The sequence below is a fragment of the Medicago sativa genome, chromosome 5 (genome assembly GCF_051527215.1).
Source record: "Medicago sativa cultivar Bolivia chromosome 5, Bolivia_mono, whole genome shotgun sequence".
NCBI lineage: Eukaryota > Viridiplantae > Streptophyta > Magnoliopsida > Fabales > Fabaceae > Medicago > Medicago sativa.
This window is the reverse complement of record NC_140753.1, coordinates 44,027,024-44,039,728: the sequence shown is the minus strand read 5'-3', so window position 1 is coordinate 44,039,728 and position 12,705 is coordinate 44,027,024. Positions and strand designations below refer to the sequence as shown.

At 41.0% G+C, this 12,705-nt stretch overlaps 1 pseudogene; it reads right to left on the bottom strand.

Annotated features, from left to right (window-relative positions):
- Positions 1 to 468: 468 nt before the first annotated feature.
- Positions 469 to 12,705, bottom strand: part of LOC146922313 (uncharacterized) — a 145,238-nt pseudogene continuing 133,001 nt past the window's right edge.

The window sequence follows — 12,705 nt, the reverse complement described above, 5'->3', positions numbered from 1 at the left end:
GTTGACAAGCTCAATCTCTTCCTGGTGAGGCTGAATGGCTCTTCTTTCTTGCTCAAGAAATCGAGTAATCTCATATGGTGTCTCTTCATCATCCTCCTCATCTTCGGCTTCATATACCGGGAATTCAAAATTTGGAGGAACCATAGGGTCACTGTGTTCAACGGGTTTATCGTGGTTCAATCTGCATAATATGATTGGGATGATTTTTTAGAAAAATATTTTTCATGCAGATTTTTGAAATTAATAAGAAAATACAGATGTTTTGGTTTTTTCTCGCATTACCATTATTTCCAAGAAAAAGGCACTAAAAAGTAAAAAAACAAAGAGTCGTGGAAAAGACGACAACTTTTTATTGATAACGGCACTGCCGAAACAAACATGCCCTTACAAAGATATCACTTTCGCCTTGGGCAGAGCGAAAGGATTGTTATTTTGAAAACAAAGAAAAAACATGAGTAACAAGGCACATTACATGGAAGCATGGATGACTAAGGGAACATCAATGGCCTCCCAATTTCTCATGGTGCCTCCTGGTACAACAAATGTGGGCACATAACTACTACCAGCAGCATCTTCAGCAATAGCATTGATAAACCCAGCACTATAGAAAGTCCCTGTTGAAATGCCTGAGGTCGGGGAGAATCCAAGGCCCTCCTTACGCTTGTTTTCCAAAATCTGTATCACCTTGCCCCAGCCAGCAGCTTGCCCTTCTTGAACAGCTTTCTGGGCGTCTTTCAATGAAGCCATACTAGTAGCTCTCCGGGGTTCTGCACATTCAACAGTCAAGCCTTGAAATGACGTCCCTTCAGCGGACCCTGCTTCAACACAAGAGAAATATGACACTTGGCTAACCAGATATGCTTCTTCACCATGTACAGTGACAAGCTTACCATTCCTCACAAACTTGAGTTTCTGATGTAGAGTAGAAGTTATTGCCCCTGCATCGTGAATCCACGGTCTTCCGAGGAGACAACTGTAAGAAGCATTGATGTCCATGACCTGGAAAGTAATCTGAAATGTCTCAGGACCAATGGTAATTGGCAAGTCTACTTCCCCAAGAACATCCTTGCGAGATCCGTCGAAAGCCTTAACCAAATAGCTACTTCCCCTTAGAGAGAGTCCATGATGACTCAACTGTCTCAGTGTAGTCTCAGGCATTACATTTAAAGATGATCCAGTGTCCACCACCACATTGGATATCATGTCAGACTTACAGTGCACTGAGATGTGTAGCGCCAAGTTGTGGTGCTTTCCTGTTTCGGGGAGTTCATCGTCACCAAACCCCAAGTTGTTGCAAGCAGTAATGTTACCCATTATTCCATTGAACTGATCCACAGAGACTTTAAGATCAACATAGGCCTGTTCCAGGACCTTCATTAACACTTTCCTGTGAGCTTCCGAGCTCAAGAGCAGAGACAAGATGGATATCTTGGACGGAGTTTGCAGCAGCTGGTCCACAATCTTATAATCGCTCTTTTTGATAAGCCTCAGAATTTCGTCCAGATTAGACTCGTCAATAGATTGGCCTGATGGGCCGGCGTTCTTGTCAACAGGAGGAGTAACTGGTGGAGTTATTGTTGCAACAGGTGTAACCACTTTCTTTTGGAACAAGGGTGGACGGACTTTTCCGCTTCTCAGAGCTGTAATTTCTCCAGCAACATTATCAACCGTAGCTGGGGATACTAGAGGCACTTCCACTCCATTCTCAATCATGGTTGCATCATACTTGTAAGGGATTGCCTTCGTAGAGGCATAAGATACCGTACCAGGGAACCTGATCACCAAAGGTTCAACATTCCTTGTCTGAGGGGCACTTTCAGCAGGAGTGTCATGAAACACTGGCACAATCACACAAACATCACTGGCAATCAAGTGCTTGTCATCCATTAGGCTTTGTATATCACCTTGCACCACACAACAACCCATAGGATTTTGAAGACATTCTGAACAAGAAGCATGATCGTGATTGAACAAAGAAGCTTGACAAAGTTGACATGTAGTGGTATCAAAGGAGTAGCAGCATTACAGACATCCAAAGTAAGAGCTTCTCTAGGGACCCGAACTCCTTCGAAAGCCTCAATCATGTTAACGGCAGCATGGCTTGGAAGAGAATTGTCAAGAACATGAGGAACACTATTTTCAAAAGTCAACCGTCCTTTGTCCATCAGGTCTTTTACAACATACTTCAGAGCATAGCAACCTTCAACATCGTGGCCTTGAGCGCCCTGATGGAATTCACATGTAAGATCCTGTCGGAACCTGGGAGGCAATGGTGTAGGCGGACGCTTGCCTGGTCTGGTGACGCAGTGGCCTTTAGCAAGTAGGGTTGGGAGCAGATCAGCATATCGCATTGGTATTGGTGGGAAATAAGTCTTGGGCCGAGGACCCTGTTGTTGCTGCTGTTGTTGTTGAGCAGGAGGCTGCTGTTGTACTTGCTGAGCAATGAAATTAACGGGTACTGGTGGTTGACCCGGTGGCAGAGGATATTGCTGGTAGAATGGTGGGAAGAAAGGATGTTGAGAGTACTGCATATATTGGTAGGGTAAAGGTAATTGAGTAGCAGCTGTAGACGGGTTACCGGATACCATCCCTACTTCAGATTCTTTCTTCTTATGGTGGCCATTACCATACTTCTTTGGTGCACTGGTTGAGGACTCACCCTTCTCAAGAACAATGATACCCTCTCTGACAGCCTCCTCTAGACGAGTTCCCATAGTAACCATATCGGAGAAATTATTTGGAGCAGAGACTATCATTCTTTCAACATATTCCTTCTTCAGAGTTTTCAGGAATGTCTGTGTCAGTTCTTCCTTGTCAAGCCGAGGAGAAACACGGGCAGCTGCCCCTCTCCATCTCTGAGCATATTCACGGAAGGTTTCATCTGACTTTTGAGACAAAGATTTAAGAGAATCCCTATCCGGCTTCAAACGGGTGTTAAACTCATAGTGATTTTCAAAAGCAGCAGCAAGTTCCTCAAAAGTATGGATATTGTCTTTGCTCAAACCAGTGTACCAGTCTGCCGCATCTTCCATCAAGCTATCCTGGAAGCAGTGGATCATCATTGCATCATTATTTGCGTAGTTGGCCATCTTTCGGACATACCAAATGACATGGCTATGTGGACAAGAAGATCCATTGTATTTGTCGAAATCTGGTACTTTGAACTTCTTAGGAACCTCAAATCGGGACACCAGGCATAGATCACGAGCCTTAGCAGAAACACCGTTCCCACGGCTAGCCTTGACCTCACGGAGTTCTCCAGCTAGCTCTCTTAACTGTTTTCTCATAGCCTCCATCATAGGGTCTTGTCCACGCGGAGTATCAACATAAATTACCTGTTGTTCAGTGTGTACAAATGGGTCGGTAACGACAGTAGTCACTTGAGGCATAGAAATAGGTGTAGAGACAAAAGTTGTCATAGGAATCTGTCCTTGATTGCCAATACTAGAAATACCAGCCGCAGTATTAGGGGCATAGAAAGCAGGGAGTCCATAAGGGTGTCCATTGGGCATAACAAACCGAGCATCAGATGTCACAGTAGATAGTGGGATAGATGGGATCACCTCAGTAGAAGTTGGAACAGATGTGGCTGGTTGTTCTTGTGCAGCCATCATGGTAGACATAGCATCATGAGCCTTAGCCAAATCTTCTTTCATAGTAGCCAATTCGACACGGAGCTGAGCATTTTCTTCTTCAAAGTTAGCCATGTTTCTTCTCTTGTACAATCTTGTTTGATGAACTCTATCTGGTTGGTAAACTTTGCGAGCACGAGCCACTTTTCAGACTGCGGCAGGAGAACTAGGAGGCAATGAGCACGAGAGAAGTCTTTTGTGACCAATGAATGCATATGATGCATGAGATGTGTAAATGCATATGCAAAAAGACTCTTTTATGTTATCGAAGGGTTTTAGACAAATTAGAAACTTGTAAACATTACTAATCAATCAAGACCAGACAAAACAATCAAACATCACAGAGTCTTACAAGATAATTCCCTTTGAAATACTAAGCCAAGGGATAGACTTTGAAAGGTAAAACAACATAAAAAACTGGAAATAACAACAGGACAAAGAAATCCTCAAGCATAGGAAGTGGAAGCATCATCCTCAGACTCAGACTCGGACTCATAGCTGCAGTATCGTGCGTAGAAGTCACGGGCACCCCTAGCCCTCTTGGAGTCCCTCATGAGCAACTTATCCTTTTCTTCAATTTCTTTCCTAGCTTTAGCCAACTCTTTCTTCAGTGTCAAGACCTCATGAGTCTTCTGTTCATCTTTTCTATCCAAAGTCATGATCAAGTTCTCAGCCTCATAGTATCTAGTCCTCCACTGATGCTTCTCTCGGCTCTCCATAGCTAGGTGCTCCTGATACATCTCCTAAGTAGGTGGTAGTAGAGGCAAAGGCATGGTTGGAATAGATGCGAACACATATCTCATGGCGGAGTAAGGCATACCAATCTTCTCAGCTTGGTTTATCACCCACTGTGTATAGGCCTCATTAGCAATACCGGACCTCACACCCATATGCTTCACCTCTTTCTTCCGAAGCATAGACCAAGCCTCTATGAAATCTTCTCTTATTCCTGTGGGTGCATTGGAGTAGTGAAAGAAGTAAGGAGATGTAGCAAGATTGATGGGCTTATCTCTCATCGGGAAACCAAATTGTCGCAAGGCGAGCTCCGGATTATAGTTGATTCCACCCCGGGTACCAAGAAGAGGTACATTAAGAAACTTCCCACCACCGAAGATGATTTCCTTGACTTTAGCAGCGGGAGTGAGCCAAACCACTTCATTAGGAGTGAGAGCCATGATCCTTTGTGAAATAGACCAATTCTCTGGATTATCATGGAAAGACTTCGGAAGGTGCGAAATAAACCACCTATAGAGGAGAGGTACATAACAAAGAATGTATCCAATACCCTTGTCGGATCAATCGTGAATAGCATGGTATGTGTCAGCTAGCAAAGTGGGAACCAGATTCTTGGAATGGAAGATCATAATAGCATTCATATCCACGAAGTCATCAAGATTTGGAAAGAGAATAAGCCCATCGATGAGGAGTGCAAGAATAGCTTCAAGAGTGTCTTGACAAGTGGTCTTGAGGTTGGCTTTCTCAAGTAGATACTTCGAAGTGAACCCTCGGATGTGAGCCTTAGTGACAAGATTCTTGGAGACATCGGTGGTCTTGAGATAGAGATCTTTAGCAATAACCAATGGAGTAGGAGGATTCTCAAGTCCCGCAAAAGGTGTCCCTTTGGCTATGGGTAAGCCGGTCAAGGAAGAATAAGCCTCTAGTTAGAACCTCATGAGTCTTCTGCTCATCCTTTCCATCCAAAGTCATGATCAAATTCTCGGCCTCATAGTATCTAGTCTTCCACTGATGCTTCTCTCGGCTCTCCATAGCTAGATGCTCTTGATACATCTCCTGGGTAGGTGGGAGTAGAGGCAAAGACATGGTTGGAATAGATGCAGACACATATCTCATGGCAGGGTAAGGCACGCCAATCTTCTCGGCCTGGTTTATCACCCACTGAGTATAGGCCTCATGAGCAATACCGGACCTCACACCCATATGCTTCACCTCTTTCTTCCGAAGCTTAGACTAAGCCTCTATGAAATCTTCTCTTATTCCTGTGGGTGCATTGGAGTAATGGAAGAAGTAAGGAGATGTAGCAAGATAGATAGGCTTCTCTTTCATCGGGAAACCAAATTGTCGCAAGGCGAGCTCCGGGTTATAGTTGATTCTACCCCGGGTACCAAGAAGAGGTACATTAAGAAACTTTCCACCACCGAAGATGATTTCTTTGACTCTAGCAGCGGGAGTGAGCCAAACCACTTCATTAGGGGTGAGAGCCATGATCCTCTATGAAATAGTCCAATTCTCTGGATTATCATGGAAAGACTTCGGAAGGTGCGAAATAAACCACCTATAGAGGAGAGATACACAACAAAGAATGTATCCACGACCCTTGCCGGATCGATCGTGAATACCATGGTATGTGTCAACTAGCAAAGTAGGAACCGGATTCTTGGAGTGGAAGATCATAATAGCATTCATGTTCACGAAGTCATCAATATTCGGGAAGAGAATAAGCCCATAGATGAGTAGTGCAAGAATAGCCTCGAGAGTGTCTTGACAAGTGGTTTTGAGGTTGGCTTTCTCAAGTAAATACTCCAAAGTGAACCCTCGGATATGAGCCTTAGTGACAAGATTCTTGGAGACATCGGTGGTCTTGAGATGAAGATCACGGGCAATAACCAAAGGAGTAGGAGGATTCTCAAGTCCCGCGAAGGGTACCCCCTGAGCAATAGATAGATCCATCAAGCAAGAATAAGCCTCGAGTGTGGGCATTAACTGAAAGTCGGGAAAAGTGAAGCACCGATAGTCCCGATCATAGAATTGCACTAGAGTGTGCACAAGTTTTTCATCCACATTAGTCCGGAGAAGAGTAAGTAAGGCCCCGTAACGATGTCGGAAACCGGTCGGATCCTTGATCTTGAGTGCCAAATCTCTCAAACTAGCCAAATCCACTTCCTTGAACTTGTAGGACTTAGTCTTCCCCATTCCTACAATGTTTACAAATTCAATTCGTCTAAGCCCTTCGATAAATGCATGGAAAAAGAGTTTATGCATGTATGCATGTATGCATGATTATGTTCAAGTACGGAGAAAACATGGTGGGTTGAAATTCAAAGTCAAGGAGTCATGGGTGGACACGGTGTCCGGTGAATCTAGGGCTTTGGATGATAGTAACCGGGTTCTAAAAAGTTCCCAAGTTGCAACCTTTCTGACGTATATCGTGGTGCCACGAGACAAACACTCGCTCCATGATTATCCGTAAGAAGGTCTAACTTGAGTGTAGTATCGCGTGACGACTAAAACTCGAGACAACACTCGGTTTAGCCCCCCGCACTACATCCTAGAAAATGGCCATGGATGGGTTCGGTTATCTACGGTTCATAGCGTCATAGAACAATTAGAAGTAAAGTGCCTAAACGCGACAACACGCGCCGACAACATCACCCCCAAAATGCCTCAGCTATGTGGGATTGATCGCATAATCCAATACACGAGGCAACCCTCGGAATGAATTGTTGATTATATCCCCCCTAAATCCTAAGTTCACTCAGCCCGGGTGTAGGACTTTTGATATTCTCACCCCCACACGTTAGCAAGAATTTAAACATTTACTCACATAAGAAAACAAAAAAGAGCAAGTAAAAACAAAAGCGCAAGCGTGGAAATAAAGACTAGGCGTAACTCTCGAATCTCCCCAGTGAAGTCGCCAGCTGTTTTATCTTGGTTTTTCGGGTGTCAAACATTGATTAAGTTTGAACCTTTTTAACCTTTGATATCTCATTTTTTCTTGGGAAGGGAAAAATAAGAAAAAAAACCCTTTGAGAATCGAGGTCCGGGAGTTGTTTTCGCTACGGGAAGGTGTTAGGCACCCATAACGACTATAGTATCCTATAGGAACCGTCTTTACTTTCTACACGCGCGCTTTATTTTTAAATGCTATTTAAGAAATGATATTTACACCTAAGAGTTTGCTAAGTGAAGAATTGGAGGGAGAAGAAGATGTTTGAATTTTTGTTTTATTGGACTTGGAGAAGTTTTGACTTCTTGCCTACATACCCTTTTAAGGGATCAAACTCCATGTAGTTCTCTTCCACAAAAATGTTTTTGTTTTTGTTGGTTGATTTTAATTTTGAAAATGGAATTTTGAAGAGTGAGAGAGAGAGAGAGGCCTCAAGGGCATAAGATTGTGAAAATATGAGGTTGAATTAGTCATTTTGCAAAAGAAATCCAAGTATGATCAAAATTCATTAAGATTTTTGTTTAAGAAAATAAAGGGAAAATACAATGGGACTTGATCCCAAGGTTTATTTGGAAAATGATTTGAGTGATGTTGTTCATATATTTTTTTTTGAAAAGAGAATTTTTGTCTAAGTTTCAAGGCTCCTAAACATACATCTAACATACATTCCCTAAACATACATCTAAAGTATCCATGTGATGTGTGTGCATGTGTCGGTGCTTGTGTCGGTGTACATCATTAGAGTCCATTGTCCTTTACATCATTGGCCTAAATACATGCTATGGTCTTGCAATAATTTAAAAGCATAAAGAAAATTACAAAATCTCTAGGCTTTACATTCTAACTTTTGCATGAATTTTAAAGTGTAAGAAAATAAAGACTAAGAATATAGGATGGAGGATGAGATGCTTATGGATGAATGAAACATGATGAAATTGTTAGTAGCATAAGGTGTAATATGGTAAAGGTAAAGCAAGTGAAACACTATAACAAGAGCATAGCAATTAACACAAGATAATGCAGAATATAGCTAAAACTCAACCTCAAAAATAGAAGAATCACATAACCTATAATTCTCATAATTCAACACACTTTTCAAGGGCACAAACTCAGGTTGTAGAATGAGAATCAAAGCAACATGATAAGCTTTGCATTTTGAAGTGCATTTAGACATATTATTTATCCACTAACAAAACTTGCAAAGCAAGCAATTAATCATTATTCACACATGCAGCAAAACACACTCAAAACAATAGGTTAAAAACTTCACAAAATCACATAGCATGGATCACAAATATTTTCAAGAATTAGAATGGAAATCAAGCAATTTTTCATAGGTTTTTTAATACAAGACTCAAGAAATAAGCAAGAAAATACGTCAATATTTTTTTATCAAGTTTTTCAGTGAACAAATAGCACAAAACAAAAATCATCAAGAACATGTGTAAATTTTTATGGAATTTTTATCAAAGTTTTTGAACATATAGGGGTGCAAACAGCAAGAAACAGTGATGAAAATAGCAAAAAAAAACAAAGGACAACGCAAGAAATCCAAACCCAAGCCCAGGCCCAGGGGGAAATGGATCCTGGATCTACAAGGGAGCAACAAAGGCCGTTGGATTGATCCAATTGGATCGAACCCTAGATCTGAAGGCCAGGATGCAAGGCCAAGTGAACCAAGACTGAACCAGACCGGTTCAGCTGCTTATATAAGGGTTTGTGGACCGGTTCACTTCATTTCACTCCTACCTTTCTCTCTCTACGTCTCAGTCTTCTCTCCCTTCTCTCTAAAAACTCTGTCGTCTTCTCCGGCGGACTTGACCACCGCCGGTGAAGATTCCGGTGACGGAACCCTAATCTTCTCCGATCTACCTGGATCTAAACCCTAAACTACTCTATTTTTCATGCTGATTTCAAATATGAATTAGATTTGAGAAATAAACGGTGAAACTCTATAGATCTACATTTGATGTTTCGGTTTCTTTCTTTTTCAATCTTTTTCAATCTTTTTCGAAAGAACAAGTTCTGGAATTTGTTAACCTACTTCATTTCACCGTTTATTTACGTTTACGAACCTTCGATGATGATTTAAAATGAAAACGAGAAGGATTCGTGAGTTTACCTGAATTTGAACGGAGATTCAAGTGAGAAGACGAAGAAAACCTTCGCGAACCTTCTCTGAGCTTCTGGTAAGTGCTTCGTTGTTGTTCTTCTTCTTCTCTGGTTCAATTCGAATCCAACTTCTCTTCTTCTTTCTCTCAACACTTTCCTTGTGATCGTGTTGAATTCGTCATGATTGTTGACGAATTCACGCTTGAATTGCAAGGATGAAAGTTCTATGATGATGATTATGCAAGTAATCACTGAGAACTTTCGCTAAATTCGAAAAGATTTGTTGAATTGAAAACGTTTTGGCTTCGACCTTTGAAAATTTGTATTGATTTTGTGTATTTGATAATGGATTTGTTGATTTGTGTTGGTTTTGGTGAATCTGGAAACGGTTAGGGTTTGTTAGATGATGAAGTTCTTCATGAGCTTCATCATGTTCTTGATGAAAAAGTGGGTTTTGATTCTGTTAGAGGAGAGGGAATGGGTGAAACGTGTTTGTGTGAGTTGGCAGAAAGTGATTGATCATCTTTCTGTTGCAATGATTAGGTGGCCTTATATAGGCTGCCATGTTTACCACTGAACCAATTGCAATCTGACACCTGTACTTGGACTGAGACTGGCTCGGCCTTGGCTTAAAATAGACCTGAGGACCTTCCTGCAATTTTTAAGACTTTGGGACTAATCCGCAATTTTGCAAAAAGGACTATTCTGCAATTGACTAAAACTTGAGGACCAAACAATAATAAAAAAAAGACTAAAAACAAAAGTTGGACTTAAAGGACTAAAATGTAAAATTGAAAAAGTCTTTGAAAGAAAAAAATAAAATGGAAGAAAAGGACCTAAGTGCAATTTTTTAAAACTTGAAGGACTGAAATGCAATTAATAATAAAATTGAAATAAAATTGGTAAATTGGAAAAAACGTAACGTGAAACCAATAAAAGACACAAAAAGGACTAAAACGAACCAATTACACAAATGAGGTACTTCAAAGTAACCTCTCTCTGTCAAAATTTCATGTGAAATGACCAAAATGCCCCTAGGGACTAAAATGACTCAAATGCAATTTTTAAAATGCTTTTTTAATAGGGAATTAAAGCAAGAGTTTATACAAGCTAAATGAAAAGACTCAGAGACAATTCTCAAAGATTAAAAGGAATTTTAACACAGGAAATGACTAAAATGCCCCTAGGGGCTAAACTGACTCAAAATGACTTCAAATGTGATTTTTGAAATGGATTTTAACATAGAATTAAAACAAGGACTTATACAGACCAATTGAAAAAACTCAAACAATTTACAAGGACTAAAATGACTAAAATACCCTTCTTCATGAATTTTTGCAAATAACATGGAAATAAGATGCAGAGAAAGATGCAATTGACCAGAGGCAATTCAAATGACTTGAAATGCAAGAAAAACCCTTTGGATGGTTTTAACATGCAAGAAAAGAAGAATTGAGTCAGTATTTTTAGGTCCAAAATTAGGGTATAACAACCCCCGAACCCTAAATCTTTTCAAAATATGGGGTGGTTTGAACTTTTTTCCCCTTTTCTAAAAAAATTAAATGTTCAGTCATGAAATAAATTAGTGAGTCAAAAGCTAATCAAATAGCCTTGACCTCCAAAAAATGACGCGACAGAAATGGCGACTTCACTGGGGAAACCCCCAAGAGGGTTGAGCCTAACTTGGTCTTATTTAATTTTTGTGCTATGACTTGCTTAAAAAAAATCAAAAAAATAAAAGATGGAAATACTTGTATATATGTTGTCCCTTCTTCTCCTTTCTTCCTTCTTTTAACGTGAGTGGTGAGATAAGTCCTAACCCGGACTTGAGAGAAATATAAGATAGGACGGGGTATAATCATAGTGCCATACCAAGAGCATTCTTGGACCATGTGTACATGTGATAACCCTACTCGGTGGAGGCCTCACGGAAGGTAGTACTCTTGTTGTCATGAGCATCCATGTCAACGTTATTACTTTCAATGTGAGTGTCCCGCGAAGCCGTGGACCTTAGTTACCCTTAACCCATCTTGGCCTTTTTAGGACGTAGTGCGGTGGCTAAACCGAGAACATTCTTGACTTTAGTTGATACACGATACTACACTCAAACTAGACTACCTTATGAATGTTATTGGACTAGGAGCGTTCCTATACACCGATATATTCACAAGGGGGTTGCAATTTGGGAACTTGGTAGAACCTTTGTTACAAGTACAAATGAAACCATAGTCCTTACCAAATGGCGTTGTTACCCTTGACTCCAACATGTGGACTTAACCTCACCATATTTTCATCGTTTGTGTTAGCATAATCATGCATACATGCATTCATTCATAAACAAACTCTTTTTCTCATTAAAAAAAATATCGAAGGACATAAACAAGTTTTTGTTGTAAACATTGTAGATATGCTTACTAGGAGTGTTAAGAAGTATAACTTCCAATGCCAAAATCTGGAAGGCTTGAGGAGTTTAGGAGATGTCATTATTAATCCAGCGGGTTTTCAGTCTCACCATGGGAAGTTGCTCAAGATTCTCAACACAAAGTTCGACAAAGGGATCCTCAAGACTCTGGTCCAATTCTACGATCCTCGCCTCCACTGCTTCACCTTCCCGGACTATCAGCTTGTCCCCACCCTTGAAGAGTATTCTTACTTGGTCGGTCTACCCATACTTGATAGAGTACCTTTCTGTGGTCTCGAGGGGGCCCCCAAGGCATCAGATAATGCAAAAGCCCTTCATCTCAAGATATCTGACATAACTGATAACCTCACTACCAAAGGGAAAGAGAAAATCCAGGGACTAACTTCCAAATTCCTTATCAATAAAGCCAACATTTTTATTGCAGCAAAGAAAACCCTTGCATTCGAGTCTATCATGGCCTTGCTCATCTATGGTCTTGTGCTTTTCCCCAACGTTAATGGTTTTGTCGATGCTAATGCTATCCAAATTTTCCTCACAAAAAACCCGGTCCCTACTCTCCTTGCTGATACCTACCACTCCATCCACCACAGAACTGATAAGCAGGGCGGAACTATCCTTTGTTGTGCACCTTTATTGTATTAGTGGTATACCTCACATCTACCTCAATCCTACCTCTCCAAAGACAGAGTTGTATACTCAGAGAATATCATGTCCGTTGCTCCAGCTGATGTAGTTTGGTACAACCCAGCTTACGACATTGGAACCATCATTGACTCATATGGAGAGTTCGGTAATGTGCCTCTCGTCGGTATACATGGGGGAATCAGCTACAACCCTATCCTTGCTAGACGCCA